This window comes from Anomaloglossus baeobatrachus, chromosome 1 (assembly GCF_048569485.1).
Source record: "Anomaloglossus baeobatrachus isolate aAnoBae1 chromosome 1, aAnoBae1.hap1, whole genome shotgun sequence".
NCBI lineage: Eukaryota > Metazoa > Chordata > Amphibia > Anura > Aromobatidae > Anomaloglossus > Anomaloglossus baeobatrachus.
The window spans coordinates 880686503-880701107 of NC_134353.1; the positions used below are offsets into that span (position 1 = coordinate 880686503).

Consider the following 14605-nt stretch of genomic DNA (forward strand, 5'->3'; position numbering starts at 1 on the left):
CATTTGGGGAAATCGCAGGGGTCAGCACACCCGGCGTGCAATGGATGAGCCTCACCCTGGGAGAACCACCTTAGTGATCATGGTATCTCCCCTGCCAGGTAAGTATGAGTTGGGAGCGCGCCGGCTCGACGGGCGCCCCTCCGGCGCAGGCCCGCTACATCGCGGAGTCTCGGGCGGTGGGGTGAGGCGGGATCCGGGGCCAAAGCCAGGCGTTCCTTCGAGAGGGTGCCACCGAGGCCAGCAGCCTGGGAGCCGGCTACACCCCTTCCATCCCCCCCATGGCAGGCCAAGCTCAAGGCGAAGGCCGTCGTCCAAGATGCACAGCAAGCCAGAGTCATTTGCATAGCGGGGCGGCGGCTTCGGAGCCCAACGTGCGTTCGACGCCTGTAAACAGGCAGAAGGCTGCAGCTCCGGCTGCTCGCTCAGGGCGGCAGGAAGAGGCCCGGCGTCGGAGGCTCAACGTCGGCAGCCCCACCAGGCGGCCGCAAAAAAGGGCCCGGCCGTGCACTTCCTGCTGCTGCAGCCGCAAGTGCCATCTTTGGAGCGTGCCCGCTGCCGCTCGCTACAAAGCTCCCCTCCCGGCTGAACCAAAGGCCAATTCCTGTCACTACACCAGCGGAGGAATCCACAGCCAGCGGGCCCAGGGGGAACTCGGCCGGTGTGTCCAAAGCAGCCAAGCAAAGATATCAGGACGCCAAATCAAGAGTTAAGGGTTTAAACGGAGAGAGGAAAACGAAAAAACAAAGACCAAGGAAGGAACCCCCCCCTCCCCTCCTCTCTTTTAAAAAAGGCTCACAACAAATCCCAGATACCAAAAGCCAGCAGCAAAGCGAGCGGCTTCCCTTTGGCAGCTTCTAGATGGGGCCACAAGGGGGCACCAACAGGCTGTGCTTGCTTGAGAGTCCCTCGCAGCAGGCAGCAAAAGGAGACTCGCACACCTGTTGGCTCGTGGAGCCCCCCAAGCAGCAGCGTGTATCTGTCTATTTTTGACCAGAGCAAATCAGGGGAAAGCGCGAACGCAGTCCCCCACTACCACAAATTATGCAGTCGAGTTTCCCGCATTTGGGGAAATCGCAGGGGTCAGCACACCCGGAGTGCAATGGATGAGCCTCACCCTGGGAGAACCACCTTAGTGATCATGGTATCTCCCCTGCCAGGTAAGTATGAGTTGGGAGCGCGCCGGCTCGACGGGCGCCCCTCCGGCGCAGGCCCGCTACATCGCGGAGTCTCGGGCGGTGGGGTGAGGCGGGATCCGGGGCCAAAGCCAGGCGTTCCTTCGAGAGGGTGCCACCGAGGCCAGCAGCCTGGGAGCCGGCTACACCCCTTCCATCCCCCCCATGGCAGGCCAAGCTCAAGGCGAAGGCCGTCGTCCAAGATGCACAGCAAGCCAGAGTCATTTGCATAGCGGGGCGGCGGCTTCGGAGCCCAACGTGCGTTCGACGCCTGTAAACAGGCAGAAGGCTGCAGCTCCGGCTGCTCGCTCAGGGCGGCAGGAAGAGGCCCGGCGTCGGAGGCTCAACGTCGGCAGCCCCACCAGGCGGCCGCAAAAAAGGGCCCGGCCGTGCACTTCCTGCTGCTGCAGCCGCAAGTGCCATCTTTGGAGCGTGCCCGCTGCCGCTCGCTACAAAGCTCCCCTCCCGGCTGAACCAAAGGCCAATTCCTGTCACTACACCAGCAGAGGAATCCACAGCCAGCGGGCCCAGGGGGAACTCGGCCGGTGTGTCCAAAGCAGCCAAGCAAAGATATCAGGACGCCAAATCAAGAGTTAAGGGTTTAAACGGAGAGAGGAAAACGAAAAAACAAAGACCAAGGAAGGAACCCCCCCCTCCCCTCCCCTCCCCTCCTCTCTTTTAAAAAAGGCTCACAACAAATCCCAGACACCAAAAGCCAGCAGCAAAGCGAGCGGCTTCCCTTTGGCAGCTTCTAGATGGGGCCACAAGGGGGCACCAACAGGCTGTGCTTGCTTGAGAGTCCCTCGCAGCAGGCAGCAAAAGGAGACTCGCACACCTGTTGGCTCGTGGAGCCCCCCAAGCAGCAGCGTGTATCTGTCTATCTTTGACCAGAGCAAATCAGGGGAAAGCGCGAACGCAGTCCCCCACTACCACAAATTATGCAGTCGAGTTTCCCGCATTTGGGGAAATCGCAGGGGTCAGCACACCCGGCGTGCAATGGATGAGCCTCACCCTGGGAGAACCACCTTAGTGATCATGGTATCTCCCCTGCCAGGTAAGTATGAGTTGGGAGCGCGCCGGCTCGACGGGCGCCCCTCCGGCGCAGGCCCGCTACATCGCGGAGTCTCGGGCGGTGGGGTGAGGCGGGATCCGGGGCCAAAGCCAGGCGTTCCTTCGAGAGGGTGCCACCGAGGCCAGCAGCCTGGGAGCCGGCTACACCCCTTCCATCCCCCCCATGGCAGGCCAAGCTCAAGGCGAAGGCCGTCGTCCAAGATGCACAGCAAGCCAGAGTCATTTGCATAGCGGGGCGGCGGCTTCGGAGCCCAACGTGCGTTCGACGCCTGTAAACAGGCAGAAGGCTGCAGCTCCGGCTGCTCGCTCAGGGCGGCAGGAAGAGGCCCGGCGTCGGAGGCTCAACGTCGGCAGCCCCACCAGGCGGCCGCAAAAAAGGGCCCGGCCGTGCACTTCCTGCTGCTGCAGCCGCAAGTGCCATCTTTGGAGCGTGCCCGCTGCCGCTCGCTACAAAGCTCCCCTCCCGGCTGAACCAAAGGCCAATTCCTGTCACTACACCAGCGGAGGAATCCACAGCCAGCGGGCCCAGGGGGAACTCGGCCGGTGTGTCCAAAGCAGCCAAGCAAAGATATCAGGACGCCAAATCAAGAGTTAAGGGTTTAAACGGAGAGAGGAAAACGAAAAAACAAAGACCAAGGAAGGAACCCCCCCCTCCCCTCCTCTCTTTTAAAAAAGGCTCACAACAAATCCCAGATACCAAAAGCCAGCAGCAAAGCGAGCGGCTTCCCTTTGGCAGCTTCTAGATGGGGCCACAAGGGGGCACCAACAGGCTGTGCTTGCTTGAGAGTCCCTCGCAGCAGGCAGCAAAAGGAGACTCGCACACCTGTTGGCTCGTGGAGCCCCCCAAGCAGCAGCGTGTATCTGTCTATCTTTGACCAGAGCAAATCAGGGGAAAGCGCGAACGCAGTCCCCCACTACCACAAATTATGCAGTCGAGTTTCCCGCATTTGGGGAAATCGCAGGGGTCAGCACACCCGGAGTGCAATGGATGAGCCTCACCCTGGGAGAACCACCTTAGTGATCATGGTATCTCCCCTGCCAGGTAAGTATGAGTTGGGAGCGCGCCGGCTCGACGGGCGCCCCTCCGGCGCAGGCCCGCTACATCGCGGAGTCTCGGGCGGTGGGGTGAGGCGGGATCCGGGGCCAAAGCCAGGCGTTCCTTCGAGAGGGTGCCACCGAGGCCAGCAGCCTGGGAGCCGGCTACACCCCTTCCATCCCCCCCATGGCAGGCCAAGCTCAAGGCGAAGGCCGTCGTCCAAGATGCACAGCAAGCCAGAGTCATTTGCATAGCGGGGCGGCGGCTTCGGAGCCCAACGTGCGTTCGACGCCTGTAAACAGGCAGAAGGCTGCAGCTCCGGCTGCTCGCTCAGGGCGGCAGGAAGAGGCCCGGCGTCGGAGGCTCAACGTCGGCAGCCCCACCAGGCGGCCGCAAAAAAGGGCCCGGCCGTGCACTTCCTGCTGCTGCAGCCGCAAGTGCCATCTTTGGAGCGTGCCCGCTGCCGCTCGCTACAAAGCTCCCCTCCCGGCTGAACCAAAGGCCAATTCCTGTCACTACACCAGCGGAGGAATCCACAGCCAGCGGGCCCAGGGGGAACTCGGCCGGTGTGTCCAAAGCAGCCAAGCAAAGATATCAGGACGCCAAATCAAGAGTTAAGGGTTTAAACGGAGAGAGGAAAACGAAAAAACAAAGACCAAGGAAGGAACCCCCCCCTCCCCTCCCCTCCCCTCCCCTCCCCTCCTCTCTTTTAAAAAAGGCTCACAACAAATCCCAGATACCAAAAGCCAGCAGCAAAGCGAGCGGCTTCCCTTTGGCAGCTTCTAGATGGGGCCACAAGGGGGCACCAACAGGCTGTGCTTGCTTGAGAGTCCCTCGCAGCAGGCAGCAAAAGGAGACTCGCACACCTGTTGGCTCGTGGAGCCCCCCAAGCAGCAGCGTGTATCTGTCTATCTTTGACCAGAGCAAATCAGGGGAAAGCGCGAACGCAGTCCCCCACTACCACAAATTATGCAGTCGAGTTTCCCGCATTTGGGGAAATCGCAGGGGTCAGCACACCCGGCGTGCAATGGATGAGCCTCACCCTGGGAGAACCACCTTAGTGATCATGGTATCTCCCCTGCCAGGTAAGTATGAGTTGGGAGCGCGCCGGCTCGACGGGCGCCCCTCCGGCGCAGGCCCGCTACATCGCGGAGTCTCGGGCGGTGGGGTGAGGCGGGATCCGGGGCCAAAGCCAGGCGTTCCTTCGAGAGGGTGCCACCGAGGCCAGCAGCCTGGGAGCCGGCTACACCCCTTCCATCCCCCCCATGGCAGGCCAAGCTCAAGGCGAAGGCCGTCGTCCAAGATGCACAGCAAGCCAGAGTCATTTGCATAGCGGGGCGGCGGCTTCGGAGCCCAACGTGCGTTCGACGCCTGTAAACAGGCAGAAGGCTGCAGCTCCGGCTGCTCGCTCAGGGCGGCAGGAAGAGGCCCGGCGTCGGAGGCTCAACGTCGGCAGCCCCACCAGGCGGCCGCAAAAAAGGGCCCGGCCGTGCACTTCCTGCTGCTGCAGCCGCAAGTGCCATCTTTGGAGCGTGCCCGCTGCCGCTCGCTACAAAGCTCCCCTCCCGGCTGAACCAAAGGCCAATTCCTGTCACTACACCAGCGGAGGAATCCACAGCCAGCGGGCCCAGGGGGAACTCGGCCGGTGTGTCCAAAGCAGCCAAGCAAAGATATCAGGACGCCAAATCAAGAGTTAAGGGTTTAAACGGAGAGAGGAAAACGAAAAAACAAAGACCAAGGAAGGAACCCCCCCCTCCCCTCCCCTCCCCTCCTCTCTTTTAAAAAAGGCTCACAACAAATCCCAGATACCAAAAGCCAGCAGCAAAGCGAGCGGCTTCCCTTTGGCAGCTTCTAGATGGGGCCACAAGGGGGCACCAACAGGCTGTGCTTGCTTGAGAGTCCCTCGCAGCAGGCAGCAAAAGGAGACTCGCACACCTGTTGGCTCGTGGAGCCCCCCAAGCAGCAGCGTGTATCTGTCTATCTTTGACCAGAGCAAATCAGGGGAAAGCGCGAACGCAGTCCCCCACTACCACAAATTATGCAGTCGAGTTTCCCGCATTTGGGGAAATCGCAGGGGTCAGCACACCCGGAGTGCAATGGATGAGCCTCACCCTGGGAGAACCACCTTAGTGATCATGGTATCTCCCCTGCCAGGTAAGTATGAGTTGGGAGCGCGCCGGCTCGACGGGCGCCCCTCCGGCGCAGGCCCGCTACATCGCGGAGTCTCGGGCGGTGGGGTGAGGCGGGATCCGGGGCCAAAGCCAGGCGTTCCTTCGAGAGGGTGCCACCGAGGCCAGCAGCCTGGGAGCCGGCTACACCCCTTCCATCCCCCCCATGGCAGGCCAAGCTCAAGGCGAAGGCCGTCGTCCAAGATGCACAGCAAGCCAGAGTCATTTGCATAGCGGGGCGGCGGCTTCGGAGCCCAACGTGCGTTCGACGCCTGTAAACAGGCAGAAGGCTGCAGCTCCGGCTGCTCGCTCAGGGCGGCAGGAAGAGGCCCGGCGTCGGAGGCTCAACGTCGGCAGCCCCACCAGGCGGCCGCAAAAAAGGGCCCGGCCGTGCACTTCCTGCTGCTGCAGCCGCAAGTGCCATCTTTGGAGCGTGCCCGCTGCCGCTCGCTACAAAGCTCCCCTCCCGGCTGAACCAAAGGCCAATTCCTGTCACTACACCAGCGGAGGAATCCACAGCCAGCGGGCCCAGGGGGAACTCGGCCGGTGTGTCCAAAGCAGCCAAGCAAAGATATCAGGACGCCAAATCAAGAGTTAAGGGTTTAAACGGAGAGAGGAAAACGAAAAAACAAAGACCAAGGAAGGAACCCCCCCCTCCCCTCCCCTCCCCTCCCCTCCCCTCCCCTCCTCTCTTTTAAAAAAGGCTCACAACAAATCCCAGATACCAAAAGCCAGCAGCAAAGCGAGCGGCTTCCCTTTGGCAGCTTCTAGATGGGGCCACAAGGGGGCACCAACAGGCTGTGCTTGCTTGAGAGTCCCTCGCAGCAGGCAGCAAAAGGAGACTCGCACACCTGTTGGCTCGTGGAGCCCCCCAAGCAGCAGCGTGTATCTGTCTATCTTTGACCAGAGCAAATCAGGGGAAAGCGCGAACGCAGTCCCCCACTACCACAAATTATGCAGTCGAGTTTCCCGCATTTGGGGAAATCGCAGGGGTCAGCACACCCGGCGTGCAATGGATGAGCCTCACCCTGGGAGAACCACCTTAGTGATCATGGTATCTCCCCTGCCAGGTAAGTATGAGTTGGGAGCGCGCCGGCTCGACGGGCGCCCCTCCGGCGCAGGCCCGCTACATCGCGGAGTCTCGGGCGGTGGGGTGAGGCGGGATCCGGGGCCAAAGCCAGGCGTTCCTTCGAGAGGGTGCCACCGAGGCCAGCAGCCTGGGAGCCGGCTACACCCCTTCCATCCCCCCCATGGCAGGCCAAGCTCAAGGCGAAGGCCGTCGTCCAAGATGCACAGCAAGCCAGAGTCATTTGCATAGCGGGGCGGCGGCTTCGGAGCCCAACGTGCGTTCGACGCCTGTAAACAGGCAGAAGGCTGCAGCTCCGGCTGCTCGCTCAGGGCGGCAGGAAGAGGCCCGGCGTCGGAGGCTCAACGTCGGCAGCCCCACCAGGCGGCCGCAAAAAAGGGCCCGGCCGTGCACTTCCTGCTGCTGCAGCCGCAAGTGCCATCTTTGGAGCGTGCCCGCTGCCGCTCGCTACAAAGCTCCCCTCCCGGCTGAACCAAAGGCCAATTCCTGTCACTACACCAGCGGAGGAATCCACAGCCAGCGGGCCCAGGGGGAACTCGGCCGGTGTGTCCAAAGCAGCCAAGCAAAGATATCAGGACGCCAAATCAAGAGTTAAGGGTTTAAACGGAGAGAGGAAAACGAAAAAACAAAGACCAAGGAAGGAACCCCCCCCTCCCCTCCCCTCCCCTCCTCTCTTTTAAAAAAGGCTCACAACAAATCCCAGATACCAAAAGCCAGCAGCAAAGCGAGCGGCTTCCCTTTGGCAGCTTCTAGATGGGGCCACAAGGGGGCACCAACAGGCTGTGCTTGCTTGAGAGTCCCTCGCAGCAGGCAGCAAAAGGAGACTCGCACACCTGTTGGCTCGTGGAGCCCCCCAAGCAGCAGCGTGTATCTGTCTATCTTTGACCAGAGCAAATCAGGGGAAAGCGCGAACGCAGTCCCCCACTACCACAAATTATGCAGTCGAGTTTCCCGCATTTGGGGAAATCGCAGGGGTCAGCACACCCGGCGTGCAATGGATGAGCCTCACCCTGGGAGAACCACCTTAGTGATCATGGTATCTCCCCTGCCAGGTAAGTATGAGTTGGGAGCGCGCCGGCTCGACGGGCGCCCCTCCGGCGCAGGCCCGCTACATCGCGGAGTCTCGGGCGGTGGGGTGAGGCGGGATCCGGGGCCAAAGCCAGGCGTTCCTTCGAGAGGGTGCCACCGAGGCCAGCAGCCTGGGAGCCGGCTACACCCCTTCCATCCCCCCCATGGCAGGCCAAGCTCAAGGCGAAGGCCGTCGTCCAAGATGCACAGCAAGCCAGAGTCATTTGCATAGCGGGGCGGCGGCTTCGGAGCCCAACGTGCGTTCGACGCCTGTAAACAGGCAGAAGGCTGCAGCTCCGGCTGCTCGCTCAGGGCGGCAGGAAGAGGCCCGGCGTCGGAGGCTCAACGTCGGCAGCCCCACCAGGCGGCCGCAAAAAAGGGCCCGGCCGTGCACTTCCTGCTGCTGCAGCCGCAAGTGCCATCTTTGGAGCGTGCCCGCTGCCGCTCGCTACAAAGCTCCCCTCCCGGCTGAACCAAAGGCCAATTCCTGTCACTACACCAGCGGAGGAATCCACAGCCAGCGGGCCCAGGGGGAACTCGGCCGGTGTGTCCAAAGCAGCCAAGCAAAGATATCAGGACGCCAAATCAAGAGTTAAGGGTTTAAACGGAGAGAGGAAAACGAAAAAACAAAGACCAAGGAAGGAACCCCCCCCTCCCCTCCTCTCTTTTAAAAAAGGCTCACAACAAATCCCAGATACCAAAAGCCAGCAGCAAAGCGAGCGGCTTCCCTTTGGCAGCTTCTAGATGGGGCCACAAGGGGGCACCAACAGGCTGTGCTTGCTTGAGAGTCCCTCGCAGCAGGCAGCAAAAGGAGACTCGCACACCTGTTGGCTCGTGGAGCCCCCCAAGCAGCAGCGTGTATCTGTCTATTTTTGACCAGAGCAAATCAGGGGAAAGCGCGAACGCAGTCCCCCACTACCACAAATTATGCAGTCGAGTTTCCCGCATTTGGGGAAATCGCAGGGGTCAGCACACCCGGAGTGCAATGGATGAGCCTCACCCTGGGAGAACCACCTTAGTGATCATGGTATCTCCCCTGCCAGGTAAGTATGAGTTGGGAGCGCGCCGGCTCGACGGGCGCCCCTCCGGCGCAGGCCCGCTACATCGCGGAGTCTCGGGCGGTGGGGTGAGGCGGGATCCGGGGCCAAAGCCAGGCGTTCCTTCGAGAGGGTGCCACCGAGGCCAGCAGCCTGGGAGCCGGCTACACCCCTTCCATCCCCCCCATGGCAGGCCAAGCTCAAGGCGAAGGCCGTCGTCCAAGATGCACAGCAAGCCAGAGTCATTTGCATAGCGGGGCGGCGGCTTCGGAGCCCAACGTGCGTTCGACGCCTGTAAACAGGCAGAAGGCTGCAGCTCCGGCTGCTCGCTCAGGGCGGCAGGAAGAGGCCCGGCGTCGGAGGCTCAACGTCGGCAGCCCCACCAGGCGGCCGCAAAAAAGGGCCCGGCCGTGCACTTCCTGCTGCTGCAGCCGCAAGTGCCATCTTTGGAGCGTGCCCGCTGCCGCTCGCTACAAAGCTCCCCTCCCGGCTGAACCAAAGGCCAATTCCTGTCACTACACCAGCGGAGGAATCCACAGCCAGCGGGCCCAGGGGGAACTCGGCCGGTGTGTCCAAAGCAGCCAAGCAAAGATATCAGGACGCCAAATCAAGAGTTAAGGGTTTAAACGGAGAGAGGAAAACGAAAAAACAAAGACCAAGGAAGGAACCCCCCCCTCCCCTCCCCTCCTCTCTTTTAAAAAAGGCTCACAACAAATCCCAGATACCAAAAGCCAGCAGCAAAGCGAGCGGCTTCCCTTTGGCAGCTTCTAGATGGGGCCACAAGGGGGCACCAACAGGCTGTGCTTGCTTGAGAGTCCCTCGCAGCAGGCAGCAAAAGGAGACTCGCACACCTGTTGGCTCGTGGAGCCCCCCAAGCAGCAGCGTGTATCTGTCTATCTTTGACCAGAGCAAATCAGGGGAAAGCGCGAACGCAGTCCCCCACTACCACAAATTATGCAGTCGAGTTTCCCGCATTTGGGGAAATCGCAGGGGTCAGCACACCCGGCGTGCAATGGATGAGCCTCACCCTGGGAGAACCACCTTAGTGATCATGGTATCTCCCCTGCCAGGTAAGTATGAGTTGGGAGCGCGCCGGCTCGACGGGCGCCCCTCCGGCGCAGGCCCGCTACATCGCGGAGTCTCGGGCGGTGGGGTGAGGCGGGATCCGGGGCCAAAGCCAGGCGTTCCTTCGAGAGGGTGCCACCGAGGCCAGCAGCCTGGGAGCCGGCTACACCCCTTCCATCCCCCCCATGGCAGGCCAAGCTCAAGGCGAAGGCCGTCGTCCAAGATGCACAGCAAGCCAGAGTCATTTGCATAGCGGGGCGGCGGCTTCGGAGCCCAACGTGCGTTCGACGCCTGTAAACAGGCAGAAGGCTGCAGCTCCGGCTGCTCGCTCAGGGCGGCAGGAAGAGGCCCGGCGTCGGAGGCTCAACGTCGGCAGCCCCACCAGGCGGCCGCAAAAAAGGGCCCGGCCGTGCACTTCCTGCTGCTGCAGCCGCAAGTGCCATCTTTGGAGCGTGCCCGCTGCCGCTCGCTACAAAGCTCCCCTCCCGGCTGAACCAAAGGCCAATTCCTGTCACTACACCAGCGGAGGAATCCACAGCCAGCGGGCCCAGGGGGAACTCGGCCGGTGTGTCCAAAGCAGCCAAGCAAAGATATCAGGACGCCAAATCAAGAGTTAAGGGTTTAAACGGAGAGAGGAAAACGAAAAAACAAAGACCAAGGAAGGAACCCCCCCCTCCCCTCCCCTCCTCTCTTTTAAAAAAGGCTCACAACAAATCCCAGATACCAAAAGCCAGCAGCAAAGCGAGCGGCTTCCCTTTGGCAGCTTCTAGATGGGGCCACAAGGGGGCACCAACAGGCTGTGCTTGCTTGAGAGTCCCTCGCAGCAGGCAGCAAAAGGAGACTCGCACACCTGTTGGCTCGTGGAGCCCCCCAAGCAGCAGCGTGTATCTGTCTATCTTTGACCAGAGCAAATCAGGGGAAAGCGCGAACGCAGTCCCCCACTACCACAAATTATGCAGTCGAGTTTCCCGCATTTGGGGAAATCGCAGGGGTCAGCACACCCGGAGTGCAATGGATGAGCCTCACCCTGGGAGAACCACCTTAGTGATCATGGTATCTCCCCTGCCAGGTAAGTATGAGTTGGGAGCGCGCCGGCTCGACGGGCGCCCCTCCGGCGCAGGCCCGCTACATCGCGGAGTCTCGGGCGGTGGGGTGAGGCGGGATCCGGGGCCAAAGCCAGGCGTTCCTTCGAGAGGGTGCCACCGAGGCCAGCAGCCTGGGAGCCGGCTACACCCCTTCCATCCCCCCCATGGCAGGCCAAGCTCAAGGCGAAGGCCGTCGTCCAAGATGCACAGCAAGCCAGAGTCATTTGCATAGCGGGGCGGCGGCTTCGGAGCCCAACGTGCGTTCGACGCCTGTAAACAGGCAGAAGGCTGCAGCTCCGGCTGCTCGCTCAGGGCGGCAGGAAGAGGCCCGGCGTCGGAGGCTCAACGTCGGCAGCCCCACCAGGCGGCCGCAAAAAAGGGCCCGGCCGTGCACTTCCTGCTGCTGCAGCCGCAAGTGCCATCTTTGGAGCGTGCCCGCTGCCGCTCGCTACAAAGCTCCCCTCCCGGCTGAACCAAAGGCCAATTCCTGTCACTACACCAGCGGAGGAATCCACAGCCAGCGGGCCCAGGGGGAACTCGGCCGGTGTGTCCAAAGCAGCCAAGCAAAGATATCAGGACGCCAAATCAAGAGTTAAGGGTTTAAACGGAGAGAGGAAAACGAAAAAACAAAGACCAAGGAAGGAACCCCCCCCTCCCCTCCCCTCCCCTCCTCTCTTTTAAAAAAGGCTCACAACAAATCCCAGATACCAAAAGCCAGCAGCAAAGCGAGCGGCTTCCCTTTGGCAGCTTCTAGATGGGGCCACAAGGGGGCACCAACAGGCTGTGCTTGCTTGAGAGTCCCTCGCAGCAGGCAGCAAAAGGAGACTCGCACACCTGTTGGCTCGTGGAGCCCCCCAAGCAGCAGCGTGTATCTGTCTATCTTTGACCAGAGCAAATCAGGGGAAAGCGCGAACGCAGTCCCCCACTACCACAAATTATGCAGTCGAGTTTCCCGCATTTGGGGAAATCGCAGGGGTCAGCACACCCGGCGTGCAATGGATGAGCCTCACCCTGGGAGAACCACCTTAGTGATCATGGTATCTCCCCTGCCAGGTAAGTATGAGTTGGGAGCGCGCCGGCTCGACGGGCGCCCCTCCGGCGCAGGCCCGCTACATCGCGGAGTCTCGGGCGGTGGGGTGAGGCGGGATCCGGGGCCAAAGCCAGGCGTTCCTTCGAGAGGGTGCCACCGAGGCCAGCAGCCTGGGAGCCGGCTACACCCCTTCCATCCCCCCCATGGCAGGCCAAGCTCAAGGCGAAGGCCGTCGTCCAAGATGCACAGCAAGCCAGAGTCATTTGCATAGCGGGGCGGCGGCTTCGGAGCCCAACGTGCGTTCGACGCCTGTAAACAGGCAGAAGGCTGCAGCTCCGGCTGCTCGCTCAGGGCGGCAGGAAGAGGCCCGGCGTCGGAGGCTCAACGTCGGCAGCCCCACCAGGCGGCCGCAAAAAAGGGCCCGGCCGTGCACTTCCTGCTGCTGCAGCCGCAAGTGCCATCTTTGGAGCGTGCCCGCTGCCGCTCGCTACAAAGCTCCCCTCCCGGCTGAACCAAAGGCCAATTCCTGTCACTACACCAGCGGAGGAATCCACAGCCAGCGGGCCCAGGGGGAACTCGGCCGGTGTGTCCAAAGCAGCCAAGCAAAGATATCAGGACGCCAAATCAAGAGTTAAGGGTTTAAACGGAGAGAGGAAAACGAAAAAACAAAGACCAAGGAAGGAACCCCCCCCTCCCCTCCCCTCCCCTCCTCTCTTTTAAAAAAGGCTCACAACAAATCCCAGATACCAAAAGCCAGCAGCAAAGCGAGCGGCTTCCCTTTGGCAGCTTCTAGATGGGGCCACAAGGGGGCACCAACAGGCTGTGCTTGCTTGAGAGTCCCTCGCAGCAGGCAGCAAAAGGAGACTCGCACACCTGTTGGCTCGTGGAGCCCCCCAAGCAGCAGCGTGTATCTGTCTATCTTTGACCAGAGCAAATCAGGGGAAAGCGCGAACGCAGTCCCCCACTACCACAAATTATGCAGTCGAGTTTCCCGCATTTGGGGAAATCGCAGGGGTCAGCACACCCGGCGTGCAATGGATGAGCCTCACCCTGGGAGAACCACCTTAGTGATCATGGTATCTCCCCTGCCAGGTAAGTATGAGTTGGGAGCGCGCCGGCTCGACGGGCGCCCCTCCGGCGCAGGCCCGCTACATCGCGGAGTCTCGGGCGGTGGGGTGAGGCGGGATCCGGGGCCAAAGCCAGGCGTTCCTTCGAGAGGGTGCCACCGAGGCCAGCAGCCTGGGAGCCGGCTACACCCCTTCCATCCCCCCCATGGCAGGCCAAGCTCAAGGCGAAGGCCGTCGTCCAAGATGCACAGCAAGCCAGAGTCATTTGCATAGCGGGGCGGCGGCTTCGGAGCCCAACGTGCGTTCGACGCCTGTAAACAGGCAGAAGGCTGCAGCTCCGGCTGCTCGCTCAGGGCGGCAGGAAGAGGCCCGGCGTCGGAGGCTCAACGTCGGCAGCCCCACCAGGCGGCCGCAAAAAAGGGCCCGGCCGTGCACTTCCTGCTGCTGCAGCCGCAAGTGCCATCTTTGGAGCGTGCCCGCTGCCGCTCGCTACAAAGCTCCCCTCCCGGCTGAACCAAAGGCCAATTCCTGTCACTACACCAGCGGAGGAATCCACAGCCAGCGGGCCCAGGGGGAACTCGGCCGGTGTGTCCAAAGCAGCCAAGCAAAGATATCAGGACGCCAAATCAAGAGTTAAGGGTTTAAACGGAGAGAGGAAAACGAAAAAACAAAGACCAAGGAAGGAACCCCCCCCTCCCCTCCTCTCTTTTAAAAAAGGCTCACAACAAATCCCAGATACCAAAAGCCAGCAGCAAAGCGAGCGGCTTCCCTTTGGCAGCTTCTAGATGGGGCCACAAGGGGGCACCAACAGGCTGTGCTTGCTTGAGAGTCCCTCGCAGCAGGCAGCAAAAGGAGACTCGCACACCTGTTGGCTCGTGGAGCCCCCCAAGCAGCAGCGTGTATCTGTCTATTTTTGACCAGAGCAAATCAGGGGAAAGCGCAAACGCAGTCCCCCACTACCACAAATTATGCAGTCGAGTTTCCCGCATTTGGGGAAATCGCAGGGGTCAGCACACCCGGCGTGCAATGGATGAGCCTCACCCTGGGAGAACCACCTTAGTGATCATGGTATCTCCCCTGCCAGGTAAGTATGAGTTGGGAGCGCGCCGGCTCGACGGGCGCCCCTCCGGCGCAGGCCCGCTACATCGCGGAGTCTCGGGCGGTGGGGTGAGGCGGGATCCGGGGCCAAAGCCAGGCGTTCCTTCGAGAGGGTGCCACCGAGGCCAGCAGCCTGGGAGCCGGCTACACCCCTTCCATCCCCCCCATGGCAGGCCAAGCTCAAGGCGAAGGCCGTCGTCCAAGATGCACAGCAAGCCAGAGTCATTTGCATAGCGGGGCGGCGGCTTCGGAGCCCAACGTGCGTTCGACGCCTGTAAACAGGCAGAAGGCTGCAGCTCCGGCTGCTCGCTCAGGGCGGCAGGAAGAGGCCCGGCGTCGGAGGCTCAACGTCGGCAGCCCCACCAGGCGGCCGCAAAAAAGGGCCCGGCCGTGCACTTCCTGCTGCTGCAGCCGCAAGTGCCATCTTTGGAGCGTGCCCGCTGCCGCTCGCTACAAAGCTCCCCTCCCGGCTGAACCAAAGGCCAATTCCTGTCACTACACCAGCGGAGGAATCCACAGCCAGCGGGCCCAGGGGGAACTCGGCCGGTGTGTCCAAAGCAGCCAAGCAAAGATATCAGGACGCCAAATCAAGAGTTAAGGGTTTAAACGGAGAGAGGAAAA

The 14605-nt window shown here is 61.6% G+C and overlaps 13 non-coding genes and 1 pseudogene across 13 annotated transcripts; all 14 read right to left on the reverse strand.

Annotated features, from left to right (window-relative positions):
• Position 1: 1 nt before the first annotated feature.
• On the reverse strand, positions 2-106 carry LOC142258585 (U1 spliceosomal RNA; annotated as a pseudogene).
• An 895-nt stretch (positions 107-1001) lies between these two features.
• On the reverse strand, positions 1002-1165 carry LOC142258279 (U1 spliceosomal RNA). Its single transcript, XR_012727737.1, has one exon. It is a non-coding gene; the product is annotated as a U1 spliceosomal RNA (small nuclear RNA).
• Positions 1166-2070: 905 nt separating this feature from the next.
• On the reverse strand, positions 2071-2234 carry LOC142258399 (U1 spliceosomal RNA). The gene has a single exon (XR_012727764.1). It is a non-coding gene; the product is annotated as a U1 spliceosomal RNA (small nuclear RNA).
• An 895-nt stretch (positions 2235-3129) lies between these two features.
• On the reverse strand, positions 3130-3293 carry LOC142258284 (U1 spliceosomal RNA). The gene has a single exon (XR_012727738.1). It is a non-coding gene; the product is annotated as a U1 spliceosomal RNA (small nuclear RNA).
• A 915-nt stretch (positions 3294-4208) lies between these two features.
• Positions 4209-4372, reverse strand: LOC142258406 (U1 spliceosomal RNA). The gene has a single exon (XR_012727768.1). It is a non-coding gene; the product is annotated as a U1 spliceosomal RNA (small nuclear RNA).
• Positions 4373-5277: 905 nt separating this feature from the next.
• LOC142258291 (U1 spliceosomal RNA) lies at positions 5278-5441 on the reverse strand. The gene has a single exon (XR_012727739.1). It is a non-coding gene; the product is annotated as a U1 spliceosomal RNA (small nuclear RNA).
• A 920-nt stretch (positions 5442-6361) lies between these two features.
• LOC142258413 (U1 spliceosomal RNA) lies at positions 6362-6525 on the reverse strand. The gene has a single exon (XR_012727769.1). It is a non-coding gene; the product is annotated as a U1 spliceosomal RNA (small nuclear RNA).
• A 905-nt stretch (positions 6526-7430) lies between these two features.
• Positions 7431-7594, reverse strand: LOC142258420 (U1 spliceosomal RNA). The gene has a single exon (XR_012727771.1). It is a non-coding gene; the product is annotated as a U1 spliceosomal RNA (small nuclear RNA).
• An 895-nt stretch (positions 7595-8489) lies between these two features.
• LOC142258295 (U1 spliceosomal RNA) lies at positions 8490-8653 on the reverse strand. Its single transcript, XR_012727740.1, has one exon. It is a non-coding gene; the product is annotated as a U1 spliceosomal RNA (small nuclear RNA).
• A 900-nt stretch (positions 8654-9553) lies between these two features.
• On the reverse strand, positions 9554-9717 carry LOC142258427 (U1 spliceosomal RNA). The gene has a single exon (XR_012727772.1). It is a non-coding gene; the product is annotated as a U1 spliceosomal RNA (small nuclear RNA).
• Positions 9718-10617: 900 nt separating this feature from the next.
• Positions 10618-10781, reverse strand: LOC142258298 (U1 spliceosomal RNA). Its single transcript, XR_012727741.1, has one exon. It is a non-coding gene; the product is annotated as a U1 spliceosomal RNA (small nuclear RNA).
• Positions 10782-11686: 905 nt separating this feature from the next.
• Positions 11687-11850, reverse strand: LOC142258432 (U1 spliceosomal RNA). The gene has a single exon (XR_012727773.1). It is a non-coding gene; the product is annotated as a U1 spliceosomal RNA (small nuclear RNA).
• Positions 11851-12755: 905 nt separating this feature from the next.
• Positions 12756-12919, reverse strand: LOC142258435 (U1 spliceosomal RNA). Its single transcript, XR_012727775.1, has one exon. It is a non-coding gene; the product is annotated as a U1 spliceosomal RNA (small nuclear RNA).
• An 895-nt stretch (positions 12920-13814) lies between these two features.
• Positions 13815-13978, reverse strand: LOC142258566 (U1 spliceosomal RNA). The gene has a single exon (XR_012727814.1). It is a non-coding gene; the product is annotated as a U1 spliceosomal RNA (small nuclear RNA).
• Positions 13979-14605: the final 627 nt, after the last annotated feature.